Genomic DNA, 17,197 nt, shown 5'->3' with positions numbered 1-17,197 from the left:
TGTTAAAAAATTATTGATGATGATCTCTGCAGCTGCCAAAAAATGCATTTTACAAATGTGGATACAGCCCTCTGCCCCGCCATTATCACTTTTTCTAGGGAAAATCTTTCACATTTTCAGAATGGAATGGCTGGAGGCTTCCCTACAAAAAGAAAAGTTCACTGAAAGATTTTTTGAAACATGGGAAAGCTACATAGAAACCCTATCCCACCCATTAAAGGAACAAGTGTGGAAATGTTTCCGTAATACTTTATGGTACGAAACTAGAATTTATGAACAGGACCCTCCAGTTTCGCTCGTGGCCGGTTAGTTTAAAGGGGACTGAGGCACCCTATCATAGGGGGAAATGGGTGTGGGCACAGATCCGGACTCATTCTATACCATTTGTTTTCCATACTTGAAGGAAACTTCGCTATGACATTTATTATACTATGTCCTAATAATAGATTATTATGTATACTTGCTTTGAATATATGACAAATCAATGTTCATGTGATGGATTTTATTAACCATGTTTATCAATGTACTTTGTTGTGAATCTTTGATACGCTTCGATTGAAATAAAAAGTATTTAAAAAAAAAAAAAAAAACTATTTGTGATCTGTTAATTCTTAATAACTTTCTTCACAAGGTGTGCCTTCAGCCTGATCTGTTACTACTACCCTCAGTCCAGACACATGAACAGCAGCCACTTCCTCATAGAGCTTGTGGAGTCTCTGCAGATTGCTCTAGTCTGAAGACAGGTTTTATTATTATTTTATTATTATTTGCACTTTTAGCTGTATCCTTAGAATAGGCTAGAAAGGGGGGCAGGATGGGGCTAGCACAGCCTTCCATAAAAAAAAAAAATGGGAAAGACAGACAGCAGAGTCCCACCCACCCTATTTCTGCATTCTGCTAACTTATTCTGCACTCTTCAGATTACTTCAGACTATACCAGACACTGAAGCTCTCTCCTCTCTTGTCCCAAGGTATGGAATAACTGCACTGATTTTATTTACCTGTACCCTCATTACTATGGGACATTGTACTCCCCACTTATCCTCTGACAGGTCTTGTCACATGAAGGATAGCATGTATCTAATAGTTGTATGTATGAGGGACGTGCTGGAAATATATGTTATTTCAGTTGAATACATTATAATAGTATATTATTAAGGCTTGTGCAATAATGATGTCTCCAGTATAAATGCAGGGACTCTGAATTTAATATGTAACTGATACAATTCTTTTAATCCAAAGAGTCTAAACGAGAAAATTATTTTAACAAGATCGGTTCATTAACTGACTGTCTATGTAATAATTAGCAATGTTTGGGGATTTTGACGTTAATAGTATTATTGCATGTGTATTATACCTTGTGTTATAGCAAGAGTTAATTATTCCTTTTTGTACCTTTCTCAGCAATATGATATACAGACACTCATATTCCACATGCTTTGTCAATAACAAACATTTTCATTATGACCTATTTAGCACATAAGTGATGTCCACATTTTAGCCTATAATTACCTTATCACATAACCCTCCTTTCCTTACAACTCTGATTACAAGGTTAAATCTGCATTTCTTTAGTCATTATACTGTTACATAAAATGATATATTTGTAAAGACTATTTACAATGACCAATTCATGCAAAATACAAATGTGCTATTGGCATTTGGCTGTTCAAAATGTTTTGATGCATAACGGTGTATTAGAAACACGTATCAGCTCCAGGCAAGTGTGAAACATTAGTGTATCATAATCACTACACAAAGCACAGGGTGTATAAAGAGAGGATTGGAATGACATGACTTGTGTAAATCAGATAATACAGAAGGATTGGGCAGTATGGAGATCTTCTTATCTCAGGAATGTAATAAGGTATTTTAAGCATCCACTTGCAGCACAATAAGTCATTAATGTCTAGCATAAAATAAATAAATGTACTTTCATAAACTATCTATCTATGCATGCTGTATATAGGTAAAATATTAGTATATACTACTATAATTGAACTAGCCAAATAATAAATATAGATGCTAGTTAAAGTTAAATACCTCAATATTGATCATAGATATTGATGATCATGGTATAGCTGATGTCATGGTGTATAATAAGGTAAGTATTAATAATTTCATTATTTAAAAATATCTTATTCACTTGCTATTTTGGGGAGTTAGCCTGAACTGTTCAGAACAATGTATATATATATATATATATATATATATATTGACAGTAACACTATATAAGACAAATATATATTTATCATACTTAATAGAACAGTATGGGTGACAGCACACAATTGACATATACATGTAATTGTCAGTGCGTGGCAGGTCCTGCTTTGAAAGCTGGGAAAAGGGGTTAATTCAGCCATTGTCTGCCACATAGGCAGAAAAGGGGGATGGGTGGGATGGGAGAAAAGAAAGGAGGGAGGGGGGGGGGGGGTGATGTTATGTGGAAGAGAGGAACAACTTTTCAGAGTTGCTGTAAGCCCAGCTCCACCCTAGCAAGCTCCCCTCTCACATTACTCAGGCACAGAGGAATGCTGGTTGTTAGGGTAACATAGGTCCTCCTTCACAGGCCCATCATCATTGTCTGGGATGTTCCCAACAAATGGCCTGTCAGAGGGAACACATATTCACTAAGCACTTCATTTTCTCCTGTTTCCTATTGCCTCAACTGTGCAGCATCCACTCATAGGACTGAATCCATAGGAGTTTCTATAATGGGTGCAGTGCATATGGGCCCCTTGGGGGCCCACAACGCACAATCTGTACCCATGTTCAATCACTTACCTCTCTGGAGTCCTGCATCCACATTGCTGCAGCAGCAAAAATTGCTCGCAGATTAATCGCCAGAAACATGGCTAGGACCATACTTCCAGAACCTGCGCATGCACAATAGAGATTGGTCACGGGAACATGGCAGAATCTACTGTGCTGGAGAGAGAAGGGGGCCTGAACGGAGTGTGCAAACGGGGGTCCTTCTCACCTCTTCTCTTAAACCGGTATGTGGTTAAAATACCGCTCGTCAGGATCCCGGCTGTCTCAATACCGACCGGGGTACTATACTGCCGCCGGAATACCGGCCAAGTAGGTGATTTCCCCTCTGTGGGTGTTCACCATGGAGCCCGCAGCGTGGCGTGCACAGAAGGGGCTTCATTGCGTTCGCCCCCCTGCCGGCATTCTGGTGCTCAGGATGCCGATGTTGGTATACTGACATTTGGCATCCCATACCGCCCCCTTAAACCACCCCTGACTCAATCCATTAGGTGCGTTTCTGTTTCATTAAACTTGCAAACTGTCCAAGGGGTTCTGAAGCAAGTCCCAACATTTTTAACTTAATAGTTTTATTGATCGCCACTTCATGTTACTCAAGTGATTTTATCTTTTGAAATTCTTTGTTGGCTGTATCAGTATGATATAAGATGGGCTTAGTAGTCATTAAAGTAGGATTTACAGAATAAAATAGGTGTGCTGCATATCCTGTCCTGCACAGTTACCTGTGGAACCGTTTTCAGAAGTGATACACATTTGCACCTTACAGAACTTTGTGTAGCAGCTAAGTCTTTGTGATCTCTTTTTTATTCACTTAAGCCCAGGGGTTCACAACTACAGTCCTCAAGTACACCCAACAAGACATGTTTTCTGGATTTCTTTAATCAAACACAAGTATCTTGTTGGGCCAGTAATTATCCTATTTCTTTCCATAGACACAAATCTGTTGGGGATACTTGAGCATTGGAGTTAAGAATCACTGTAGGATACAAATAGTCCAGTCATTGCTTTTATTAACAATGTGGATATCTATGTCATTGACAATTAGTTTTGAACCCAATGGCATTCAAATGAGGTAGGAAGGGGAGAACATACAGTACATACACAGAAATATAAACTTTGGTTATTTTAGTATATTTAATTTCAAATGCCCTTCAAGTTTCCCAATTATCTTCTGTTCTCAGAGGAACCACTTCAGTAGGTAGAGATCTTTGAACATTAGAGTGTGGAATCAGTTTATTCAATTGTTAACTTGTCCTATGTTTGTTTAAAGTACAATTTAATATAAAACGAAGACATACATATAGAAACACCACAAATAGAAAACTATTTCTGTTCTTAAAGTTGAACAAGGGCCAATCTATTCTGAGAGATGTAATATTACAACCTTTGCTGCCTTGAAATTTACATAATTATCCAAAGTTATACTGCAACATTTCAGGGACACACGTGTGCAACACATTTTCAGAAACTTCACAAAAATATCTAATTGATGTTTGTACTAGTACTTAGTAGCAGTGGTGAAATTCCCAGTAGGCACGTGATGTAGCAGTAGACAGTTTACATTTTACCCTTTGGTTTGTTATCAGCGACATATTATTGGTATCAAAGCACATAACACATTGGGGTAGATGTATTAACCTGGAGACGGCATAAGGAAGTGATAAACCAGTGATATGTGCAAGGTGATAAAAGGCACTAGCCAATCAGATCCTAACTGTTAATTTACATATTGGAGCTGATTGGCTGGTGTGTTTATCACCTTGCACATATCACTGGTTTATCACTTCCTTATGCCTTCTCCAGGTTAATACATCTGCCCCAATGTCTGAAATATGGACTTGTTTTAAAGAAGCAGTCTCTTATATTGGCAGAACATCAAAGAATAGAGGCTCTATAAAGGGTCCTACAAAATGTAAAAGGCTGGACCTTTTTATAGTGGGTCCTGGGAAAGGTGATAACTATGGTCATACGCCAGATATGGGGTCCAACAGCACATAGGGCCCCGGAGAAGAAATGCTTTTGAATGTAAGACAGGCTTCTAAAGAAATATGTCAGCATCTAGAGAGCAACATAGAAACAATAGAGGTTCTGCCATCAGAAGTCAGATAATATTGCACTATTTAAAAAAAACAAGTTTTCAACCATTTTTTCTGAGATATGAAAAACAGTTTTGGATATGTACAGATACAGTATATGGCAGATTTGGCTACAATGTCATTTAGTGACAATCTGCCACATGTCCCTGGTCATTCAGTAACTATGCTTATTGGACAGGCCAAAAGCTGAATAATAAGGTTACATGGCCTATATGTAGACATTTTTACCAAATATATTTTCGAGTATTGCACAATGTCTTTTTAATGTGTTACCCTGTATCCCTATCTTTCCACTGCAGGAGCCTCCAACAGTCCCAACACCCGCTGCGTTCTCTTTCTATAGATTTAAAACATGCTGGTAATTCAGCATATAATATGTTACAAATAAATTATTAATATAAAACCCAAAGTAATGATGTAGTCAAGTAACATCCATAGACTAGCCAAGTCTCCACATAACAGGACTTCATAGCTGATTCTAGTACATTTAGGAGACCCACTAGTCAATGTACCTTCATTGAACTACAGGATTTTTTTTTAAGGGTGGAGATGGAGACCGGTGGACGTGAGAAGCCAGAATGACCAGGCCCCCTGTCATATATGCACACATTTTCCTGATTCCCAAGATTACAAAGTAATCCAGTGGTGCAAGTAGAAAAAATGTCTTACGGGTACTGTGTGCGCGCGCGCAAAAAAACGGGTGTGGCCAAATGCCACATGGGGCGTGGCCAATGAAAATGGGGGCGTGATACACATATGGGGGAGGGGCAGATACACGTATGACCCCAATAGTGCCAGATACACGTTGCCCCACAGTGCCAGATACACATTGACTAACAGTGCCAGATACACATTGCCCCACAGTGCCAGATACAGAAATGCCCCCAGAGTGCCAGATATACATTGCCTCGCAGTGTCAGATACACGTTGCCCCACAGTGCCAGATATACATTGCCCCACAGTGCCAGATACACATTGCCCCACAGTGCCAGATACACAAATGCTCCCACTGTGTCAGATATACATTGCCCCCCGTGCCAGATACAGAAATGCCCCTACAGTGCCAGATATCCCCCAGTGCCAGGTATACATGCCCCCCCAGTGCCAGATATCCCCCAGTGCCAGGTATACATGCCCCCCTGTGCCAGATATCCCCCAGTGCCAGGTATACATGCCCCCCTGTGCCAGATATCCCCCAGTGCCAGGTATATATGCCCCCCAGTGCCAGATATCCCCCAGTGCCAGGTATATATGCCCCCCAGTGCCAGATATCCCCCAGTGCCAGATAGAAATGCCCCTCCAGTGCCAGATATCCCCCAGTGCCAGATAGAAATGCCCCCCCAGTGCCAGGTATAACATGCCCCCCCCCCCCCTGCTCACCGCTGCCGCCCTGTGTGAGGGAAGGAGAGCGCAGCCTGTGCCTCTCCTTCCCCTCAGTCTCCGGCGGGTGTCTCACAGTTTAATTCAGCGCCGATCCGTGAGCCAATCAGAGCTCGCGGTGCGAGCTCTGATTGGCTCACGGATCGGCGCTGAATTAAACTATGACACCCGCCGGAGACTGAGGGGAAGGAGAGGCACAGGCTGCGCTCTCCTTCCCTCACATCAGCGGCGGTGCGAGGAGCGGCGGCCCGTCGGTGTGGGTACGGCGTACCCACGGCTAAATTCTTACGGGTACGCCGTACCCACCCACTTGCACCAGGACACACCCATGCCAGTCTGTGCCTAAGCGCCATTTTTAGACACCAAACCCTGGCCTTTAAAACAGAGATCTAAATGCTATGTGTGATGTATTTTATTACATGAAGAGTGTCTCTGGAAAACCAATTCTCTGCTCAAGACAGTAACAGAACCGTTTAAAACTTCAGGGAAAGGCCCAGTCTTGACCAGGTCAGAATTCAGTATTTTACAGAATAGAAATGTCTCTGTATCCCACCCTACAAGGCGAGCAACACCCCTGAAAATATGCCGTCCTCTCCTCTTTAAATCTCACTCCATAAATGGAAATTGTGTTTTTGCACTGCATCAAAAACTAGGTACACTCCCACACCCATTTCTTAGTTCATTAGGAAGTGCCTTCCCTCCGCCTCACTACTCTCTGCCAGTGCAATCATTTTGCTTCTCAAACGTTTGCACTATGGTGGAAATATAGGTACAATTAGTCAAACTGAAGAACACGTTCTGTCCAAAGCTGCTTTTGCAATGGTGAGCGGCCATTTTGTATTTCATACATAACCACCAAACGTTATGTAAGGTTTACATACAACACATAACTGCAACTGTGACAAGAACGTTTCCCTGTCTTACATACTTACATCTGTTCAGACAGATAGTGTGGCTACGTGCCGAGTTTTCATGGCAAAAATAAATAAAACCTTATAACATTTCCCTAAGCATAACTGTTTTTGTTTTTTTGTGGCATTTCTCCCTAAATCTCACTTACACAGAAGGCCACACTCATTTCTCCCACTGATTCATTTTATGGCTTGTACTCCGGGCAGTGCGATGAGCCTTAGGTACACACAGCTTTATTTTACAGGTGGATTTTATTTGGGCCACAGACCAAAATAAATTTCCTGCTGCTTAAACCCTTGCTTGAGATGGACATATTTTTTGGTGTGCTTCACCTAGGAGACGTTAGCACTGCTCTGGTACAATTTAGATACATGCAGGCGCTTATAAAAATTAAAGGTTTCTTTCCATTCCAATGTCATCCTGATGTTTGCTTAAAGGTTTGGGCAGTATACAGCATGGAAGAAGTGTGCATTCCCCAATGGACAGCAGTCTTTCTTCTCTCCTCTGTTACACCATTGTTTAGAATCTTAGATGGTCTCATATCAGGGCCGAACTAGGACTTTTGTCACCCAGGGCAAGGCAGTAATTTGGCGTGGCCCTGGTTATATGACCTTGTTATAATCTAGCACTTTATGGGGCCTATTTATTATTTATTGGTCTTTTTTTTCATGATAAATAATTTATAAAACACTGTTTAGCTCTGACTGCGATGGTTTGGTAATTTGTGCAGTATTACAGTGTTGTTCGGTGGCTCTCAATAAATTGAATGACTTTTAGCACCCATGTTATTGTGGCATTTACATATTGCCATTTTGGGTAATTTCCACTATGTTCTCTTCCTATACTTAGGAGACAGAGTAATGCCCCCTACAGACTCAGAAATCCGCCGCCGAGCTGCAACGGCGGATACGGCAGACAGGTGACCCGGCAGCGGGGGGGGGGGAGTGAAGTTTCTTGACTCCCCCCGTCACCATAGCAGTGCATGCTAATATGGACGAGATTGTCCATATTGGCCTGCATGCATAAGCGACGGGGCACCAATGATAAACGAGCGCGGGGCCGCGCATCGTTGGTGCCTACACACTGAACGATATGAGCGAGTTATCATTAATTAATGAACGAGAACGTTCATATTGTGCAGTGTTATCTGCCAGTGTGTAAGGCCCTTAAGCACAGAACATTCACATAGGTTAGTAGCCTGTAATTGGATGGTGATATCTTTTCATCAGTTTTCCTTTATGTTATAATTTTGATCTTACAATGCGCCCTGTTGTTCCTTTACAAAAAATTATTTGTGGCCCCACAGTGGAATTTTACAAGGCTTTGAAAATACGAGTCTATGTTGCCTACCACTGGTAACACTAGTACGAGGACCACAGCCACACCTATTGCCATTGGGCCCTGTAGATTAGACATTTACTAAGCCTTGAAAAGTGATACATTTCACTGTGATAAATTACTAGCCAATCAGCTCCTAATTACCATGTTACAGGCTGTGTTTTAAAAATTAGTTAGGAGCTGGGTGGTTGGTACTTTTATCACTGTGAAATGTATAACTTTTCAAGGCTTAGTACATCTGACCCACAGGCATATACTTATTGTATTTGGAAAACTAAAACCAGTGCCAAACTCACAGGGGGGAATGCAATTAGCCACAAAGAGCTCCCGGTGCCAGAAAGTGGGGCTATATGCTGTCCTTACGGTTCCGCCAGACTGGTAGAGTTTTGTTCAGTCCCATAAATGTGCGAGTCCAGCACTAGAATGAGCCATGATGGGGGTGAGTTTGAGCGCCGTTGCCGGCATTTACACATGGTTAATAGGATTCCCCCATAATTTCAGTGTTCACACATGAAGAGAATACTGTGATAGTCCTAGAAGAAAGTGTGTGTTAACAAAGCTAAGAAAAGCAAGCTTATATATCCATGTCCAAGTTTTGCTTAAAGAAAGAATTATCTCCACCCTTTGAAGTGGAGACTCAAGTAGCCAATTAATTGAATGGGTTAACGGGAACCTTAGCTCCATCTTCCATGATGAATATGGCCAATGTGTATTTCTCTGTCTCAGAAGTTTACAAAGTGAAATATTTCCAGACATAGACTAGGCTCAAAAATAAGTCTCTTTTCATAAACTGGGTTTACTCTTCTGAAATAAACTTGTTTTTTCCTTGCACTGAAATCATGAAAAGCTGAGGTTTGTTTGCCACAGGACATGGTCTCTCTTCACAGTCCTCCAACCAAAACACATACGGTTCTGTGCTAAGGATATGTCAATGGATTTAACAGATGAGAAACTTTCATTGGGGGCAACCAAGACTATAGAGCCCATCCAGAAATTACATAAGTAACCATTACAAATGGACAAGATAATAACACTATACTGCTCACAGGGCCTAGCGGAGTGATAATAAGATGCACAAGTAATACTGGCACAGAGCAGTAAAGGTTACCTTACCACTTTGCCAGTCCAGCCCGTAGATGTGCGTATGTGAGCTGGCTTTCAGTGCCGCCAATGTAAAATGTAAATTTTCAGTTGCACTAATGAAATGTAAGTAAAATGGGAAACCAATAGATTACTTTAAAAAAAGCATAATTAAAAAAATAATTTGAAAAAAAAAAAAAAAAAATAATAATAATAAAAAATAAATATAAATATATATATGATAAAGATAAAAAGAAAGCACATTACTCTCTGGATTTATGGTGAGTAGTCATTTGGAAAGTGATAATTGTCACTACATTGCCGAGTTCTCGACCAGGACACATTGTTTTAGAGCTGCTGTCATGCAAAATATCTTTTACTAATAATTATGAAAATATATTTCTTACTGTGACGAGGAGGAATGATAATTAGCGTGGCCTTTATCTTAATAATGATAAATAGAGCCCATATACATTGTATAAAGTCTGCTTTGATTTGGAGAGGTTTGTAGAATTAGCAGAGAAACCTTTCAACACGTTGCTTGAATATTATATGGGGGGAGTAACACCGTCAGATCTAACTTGCTGTTGCTGTTGGTCAGAAAATGTGTTTTCACGCTCTGATCTGAAATGTGATTAAAGTGATTACAAATCTTGTTTATTTTGCAGCTGTGGACATAAGGAATGTACTCTCAACGAAAATATGTTTAGGGCCAGGAAGTGTCCAAATAAAACAGGGTGACCCAGCCTGCGCATAGGCTGTCAGGGAAGAGGGAGGGAAGGGTACAGAGTGTTGCCTGCCGTGGCAGGAATTTTCCACCCAGACATCATGAAAACAGAAAATGAAGTCATCTCATCTTGAGACAGAGCATAAGGAAAATCCATGGCCAGAGTCAATAGCATAAAAGAAAGTTTACTGGCTGGGGTGGTATTTAGGTTGCCGGCTGTTGATCCCGGCGCACAGTATACCGGCGCTTACACCCACTGGCTGTATATGTTTGACCACTTGCCTCTGAGAATAATTGAACATTATGGGGAGATGTACAGTATCAAAGCTTGGAATGTGAGATTAAAGTACCAACCAATCAGCTCCTAACTGTCATGTTACAGGCTGTGTTTGAAAAATCACAGGGGGCAATTGGTTGGTACTTTATCTCTCTCCACTTTATCACTCTCCAAGCTTTGCTAAATCTGCCCCGATATTTCTTAATATTACTTTTTAATAAAAATTACTGACCATGCAGAAGAATAATATTAGATAATTGTTTACACCTAAGGATTGCTTTACTAAGATGGTTGCTATGTGCACAAATGTGTAAGCCATGGCAACCAATGAGATTGTAGCTGTCCTTTTTGTAGTGCACTGAGGAAAATGAAAGCACATGTGTAATTGGTTGCTGTGGGTAACAGCAACTGTGAGTCAATTCTCCTCAATTTGCACCAGAATTATAGTACAGTAACCCTTTGGTAACCATAAACCTGCAGACATCCTCTGGCATACTGCGGGTTACTTCACAATGGTTCCTACATGTTCCATATTGTTCTATTTAGACTTTGCGTTGAGCTCAAATGAGCACTATAGTTGTAGGTCTGTATGCTGGCATAGGACAAATAACACTTAGGGTGGAATTTAATTGTACACGTTCATTTTTCATGTCGTGAAAACTGGACTTTATCGTGATTTTTTTTAACACAATATTTTTGGGGATAATTAAGTTAGCCCAACTCCCTCAACCCCCCCCCCCCCCCCCCCCCTCCCACCTGTGCGAAAACACGTAGGATCCGGGACAAGTTCCCAGACCTGCAGTATGTATTTTCGCGGGAGTGAAAAATACAGCACTTACCTGGGATTTGGTTTCACCAGCCCAAAGACCAAATCTCTGATAATGTCGGCTATCGGGGACATTTTAATAAAACCCGGAAATCAATTAGCTGCCGTAGGTAATTGAATCCTCCATGTCATCCTCTCCAATTAAAGCCCCGTACTCTCGTCTGTAAATCTTTTTTTCACAATAATCCATTACCTGAGCCCAAAAGGAGTGTGATGTGTGTCCCTGCTCCAATCTGATGTCTCTCTCTCTCTCTCGAGAGAGAGAGCCCATCAAATGTTTGGATGTACTGTATATGCATAGTTGCCATCCATCCCTCATTTGATAGACTGCCAGGTTTTAAAGCTTTGTCCTTTAAAGAGTCCTTATACTAACATAACTTACAATATCTATTATTATTGTCTGGTCTTTAAAAGTAAATATTTATTAAAGAAGAGCATTAAAAATTGTAATATATGTACATACAGGTGTTTATATACCTATGTAGGACTTTATATACCCATGTGTATAAAACACACACACACACACACACACACACACACACACACACACACACACACACACACACACACACACACACACACACACACACATGTATTATAGTGGTAAATAATAAGAATTTACTTACCGATAATTCTATTTCTCGTAGTCCGTAGTGGATGCTGGGAACTCCGTAAGGACCATGGGGAATAGCAGCTCCGCAGGAGTCTGGGCACATCTAAAGAAAGCTTTAGGATCACCTGGTGTGCACTGGCTCCTCCCCCTATGACCCTCCTCCAAGCCTCAGTTAGGATACTGTGCCCGGACGAGCGTACACAATAAGGAAGGATTTTGAATCCCGGGTAAGACTCATACCAGCCACACCAATCACACTGTACAACTTGTGATCTGAACCCAGTTAACAGCATGATAATAGAGGAGCCTCTAGAAAAGATGGCTCACTACAGCAATAACCCGAATTTTTTGGTAACAATAATTATGTACCAGTATTGCAGACAATCCGCACTTGGGATGGGCGCCCAGCATCCACTACGGACTACGAGAAATAGAATTATCGGTAAGTAAATTCTTATTTTCTCTGACGTCCTAGTGGATGCTGGGAACTCCGTAAGGACCATGGGGATTATACCAAAGCTCCCAAAACGGGCGGGAGAGTGCGGATGACTCTGCAGCACCCAATGAGAGAACTCCCGGTCCTCCTCAGCCAGGGTATCAAATTTGTAGAATTTTACAAACGTATTTGCTCCTGACCAAGTAACTGCTCGGCAAAGTTGTAAAGCCGAGACCCCTAGGCAGCTGCCCAAGATGAGCCCACCTTCCTTGTGGAGTGGGCATTTACAGATTTTTGGCTGTGGCAGGCCTGCCACAGAATGTGCAAGCTGAATTGTACTACAAATCCAACGAGCAATAGTCTGCTTAGAAGCAGGAGCACCCAGCTAGTTGGGTGCATACAGGATAAACAGCAAGTCAGATTTCCTGACTCCAGCCGTCCTGGAAACATATATTTTCCGGGTCCTGACAACGTCTAGCAACTTGGAGTCCCCCAAGTCCCTAGTAGCCGCAGGCACCACAATAGGTTTGGTTCAGGTGAACGCTGAAACCACCTTAGGGAGATACTGAGGACGAGTCCTCAATTCCGCCCTGTCCGAATGGAAACTCAGATAAGGGCTTTTACAGGATAAAGCCACCAATTCTGACACGCGCCTGGCCCAGGCCATAGCCAACAGCATGACCACTTTTTCTGTGAGATATTTTAACTCCACAGATTTAAGTGGGTCAAACCAATGTGACTTTTGGAACCCAAAACCACCTTGAGATCCCAAAGTGCCACTGAAGGCACAAAAGGAGTCTGTATATGCAGTACCCCTTTAACAAACGTCTGAACTTCAGGGACTGAAGTTAGTTCTTTTTTGGAAGAAAATCGACAGAGCCGAAATTTGAACCTTAATGGACCCCAATTTCAGGCCCATAGATACACCTGTTTGCAGGAAATGTAGGAATCGACCCAGTTGAATTTTCTCCGTCGAGCCTTACTGGCCTCGCACCACGCAACATATTTTCGCCAAATGCGGTGATAATGTTTTTCGGTTACATCCTTCCCGGCCTTGATCAGGATAGGGATGACTTCATCCGGAATGCCTTTTTTCTTCAGGATCCGGCGTTCAACCGCCATGCCGTCAACGCAGCCGCGGCAAGTCTTGGAACAGACAGGTCCCCGCTGAAGCAGGTCCCTTCTTAGAGGTAGAGGCCACGGATCCTCCGTGAGCATCTCTTGAAGTTCCGGTTACCAAGTCCTTCTTGGCCAATCCGGAGCCACTAATATAGTGCTTACTCCTCTCCATCTTATCAATCTCAGTACCTTATGAGAGGCAGAGGAGGGATACACTGATTGGTACACCCACGGTGTTACCAGAGCATCTACAGCTATTGCCTGAGGGTCCCTTGACCTGGCGCAATACCTGTCGAGTTTTTCCCAACGGTTTATAATCATGTGGAAGACTTCTGGGTGAAGTCCCTACTCTCCCGGGGGGAGGTCGTGCTGAGGAAATCTGCTTCCCAGTTGTCCACTCCCGGAATGAAAACTGCTGACAGTGCTATCACATGGTTTTTCGCCCAGCGAAGAATCCTTGCAGCTTCTGCCATTGCCCTCCTGCTTCTTGTGGCACCCTGTCTGTTTACGTGGGTGACTGCCGTAATGTTGTCCGACTGGAACAACACCGGCTGACCTTGAAGCAGAGGTCTTGCTAAGCTTAGAGCATTGTAAATGGCCCTTAGCTTCAGGATAATTATGTGAAGTGATGTCTCCAGGCTTGACCATAAGCCCTGGATATTCCTTCCCTGTGTGACTGCTCCCCAGCCTCGCAGGCTGGCATCCGGGGTCACCAGGATCCAGTCCTGAATGCCGAATCTGCGGCCCTCTAGAAGATGAGCACTCTGCAACCACCACAGGAGGGATACCCTTGTCCCTGGTGACAGGGTTATCCGCTGATGCATCTGAAGATGCGACCCGGACCATTTGTCCAGTAGGTTCCACTGGAAAGTCTTGCGTGGAATCTGCCGAATGGGATTGCTTCGTAGGAAGCCACCATTTTTACCCAGAACCCTTGTGCATTGATGCACTGAGACTTGGTTTGGTTTTAGGAGGTTCCTGACTAGCTCGGATAACTCCCTGGCTTTTTCCTCCGGGAGAAACACCTTCTTTCTGGACTGTGTCCAGGATCATCCCTAGGAACAGAAGACAAGTCGTCGGAACCAGCTGCGAATCTGGAATATTGAGAATCCAATCGTGCTGCCGCAACACTACCTGAGATAGTGCTACACCGATCTCCAACTGTTCCCTGGATCTTACCCTTATCAGGGAATCGTCCAAGTAAAGGATAACTAAAAATTCCCTTCCTTTGAAGGAATATCATCATTTCGGTCATTACTTCAGTAAAGACCCGGGGTGCCGTGGACCCTCCCTACGGCAGCGTCTGAACTGATAGTGACAGTTCTGTACCATAACCTGAGATACCCTTGGTGAGAAGGGTAAATTTTGACATGAAGGTAAGCATCCTTGATGTCCCAAGACATCATGTAGTCCCCTTCTTCCAGGTTTGCAATCACTGCTCTGAGTGACTCAATTTTGAATTTGAACCTCTGTATGTAAGTGTTCAAAGATTTTAGATTTTAAAATCGGTCTTACCGAGCCGTCTGGCTTCGGTACCACAATAGTGTGGAATAATACCCCGTTCCCTGTTGCAGGAGGGGTACCTTAATTATCACCTGCTGGGAATACAGCTTGTGAATGGCTTCCAAAACTGCCTCCCTGTCAGTGGGAGACGTCGGTAAAACAGACTTTTTGGAAACGGCGAGGGGAATACGTCTCGAATTCCAATTTTGTACCCCTGAGATAACACCTGAAGGATCCCGGGGTCTACTTGCGAGTGAGCCCACTGCGCACTGAAATTCACTGAGAACGGGCCCCCACCGTGTCTGAACTTGTAAAGCCCTAGCGTCATACTGAGGGCTTGGCAGAGGCGGAAAAGGGTTTCTGTTCCTGGGGACTGGCTGATCTCTGCAGCCATTTTCCTCTCCCTCTGTCACGAGCAGAAAAGAGGAACCCTTTTGTCCGCTTGCCAACCAGGACTGCGCCTGATAATACGGCGTCTTATTTTGAGAGGCGACCTAGGGTACATCCCCTTCTTTTTAAGGCAATACTTCCAAATGCCGTTTGGAATCCCTGACCACTTTACTGGTAGAATACAACGCACTTATACTTGATGCCAGTCGGCAAATATTCCGCTGTGCATCATGCATATATAGAAATGCATCTTTTAATTGCTCCATAGGCAATAATATACTGTCCTTATCTAGGATATCAATATTTCCAGTAAGGGAATCCGACCACGCCAACCCAGCACTGCACATCCAGGCTGAGGCGATTGCTGGTCGCAGTATAACACTAGTATGTGTGTAAATACATTTTAGGATACCCTCCTGCTTTTTATCAGCAGGATCCTTAAGGGCGGCCATCTCAAGAGAGGGTAGAGCCCTTGTTCTTACAAGCGTGTGAGCGCCTTATCCCCTGTAGGGGGTGTTTCCCAACGCATCCTAACCTCTGGCGGGAAAAGGTATACTGCCAATAACTTTTTAGAAATTATCAATTGTTATCGGGGGGAAACCCACGCATCATCACACACCTCATTTTATTTTTCAGATTTAGGAAAACTACAGGAAGTTTTTCCTCATCAAACATAATACCTCTTTTTTTGGTGGTATTCATATTATCAGAAAAGTGTAAACATTTTCCATTGCATCAATCATGCAATGAGTGGCCCTATTGGAAATCACGGTTGTCTCTTCACCGTCGACACAGGAGTCAGTATCCGTGTCGGCGTCTGTATCTGAGGTAACGGGCGCTTTAGAGCCCCTGTATGAGACGTCTGGACATGCACAAGCTGAGTAGCCGGCTGTCTCATGTCAACCACTGTCTTTTATACAAAGCTGACACTGTCACGCAATTTCAACAGTACATCCACTCAGGTGTCGACCCCCTAGGGGGTGACAACACTATTACAGACACTCTACTCCGTCTCCACATCATTTTTCCCCTCATACATGTCGACACAAACGTACCGACACACAGCACACACACAGGGAATGCTCTGATAGAGGACAGGACCCACTAGCCCTTTGGGGAGACAGAGGGAGAGTTTGCCAGCACACACCAGAGCGCTATATATATATATATATATATATATATAGGGATAACCTTATATAAGTGTTTTTCCCTTTATAGCTGCTGTATTGTTTATACTGCGCCTAGTTTGTGCCCCCCTCTCTTTTTTAACCCCTTTCTGTAGTGTAGTGACTGCAGGGGAGAGCCAGGGAGCTTCCCTCCAACTGAGCTGTGAGGGAAAATGGCGCCAGTGTGCTGAGGAGATAGGCTCCGCCCCTTTCTCGGCGTCCTTATCATCCGTTTTTCTGTATGTTTTGGCAGGGGTTAAATGCATCCATATAGCCCAGGAGTTATATGTGATGCATTTATTTTAGCCATATAAGGTTTTTATCGATTTATTGCGTCTCAGGGCGCTGCCCCCCCAGCGCCCTGCACCCTCAGTGACCGGAGTGTGAAGTGTGCTGAGAGCAATGGCGCACAGCTGCGGTGCTGTGCGCTACCTTATCTGAAGACAGGATCGTCTTCTGCCGCCGATTTCACCGGACCTCTTCGCTCTTCTGGCTCTGTAAGGGGGCCGGCGGCGCGGCTCCGGGACCCATCCAGGCTGAACCTGTGATCGTCCCTCTGGAGCTA

At 43.2% G+C, this 17,197-nt stretch overlaps 1 protein-coding gene across 1 annotated transcript in view; it reads left to right on the top strand.

Annotated features, from left to right (window-relative positions):
* Nucleotides 1–869: 869 nt before the first annotated feature.
* The window catches only part of SPARC (secreted protein acidic and cysteine rich), a 33,688-nt gene continuing 17,360 nt past the window's right edge, over nt 870–17,197 (top strand). The window contains exon 1 of the mRNA XM_063928334.1: nt 870–971. The gene's annotated coding sequence lies outside the window, so the exon portion shown is untranslated. The remainder of the gene's footprint in view (nt 972–17,197) is intronic.

The sequence above is a fragment of the Pseudophryne corroboree genome, chromosome 6 (genome assembly GCF_028390025.1).
Source record: "Pseudophryne corroboree isolate aPseCor3 chromosome 6, aPseCor3.hap2, whole genome shotgun sequence".
NCBI lineage: Eukaryota > Metazoa > Chordata > Amphibia > Anura > Myobatrachidae > Pseudophryne > Pseudophryne corroboree.
Note: the sequence above shows the minus strand (reverse complement) of the source record. Positions and strands in the feature narration are given on the sequence as shown.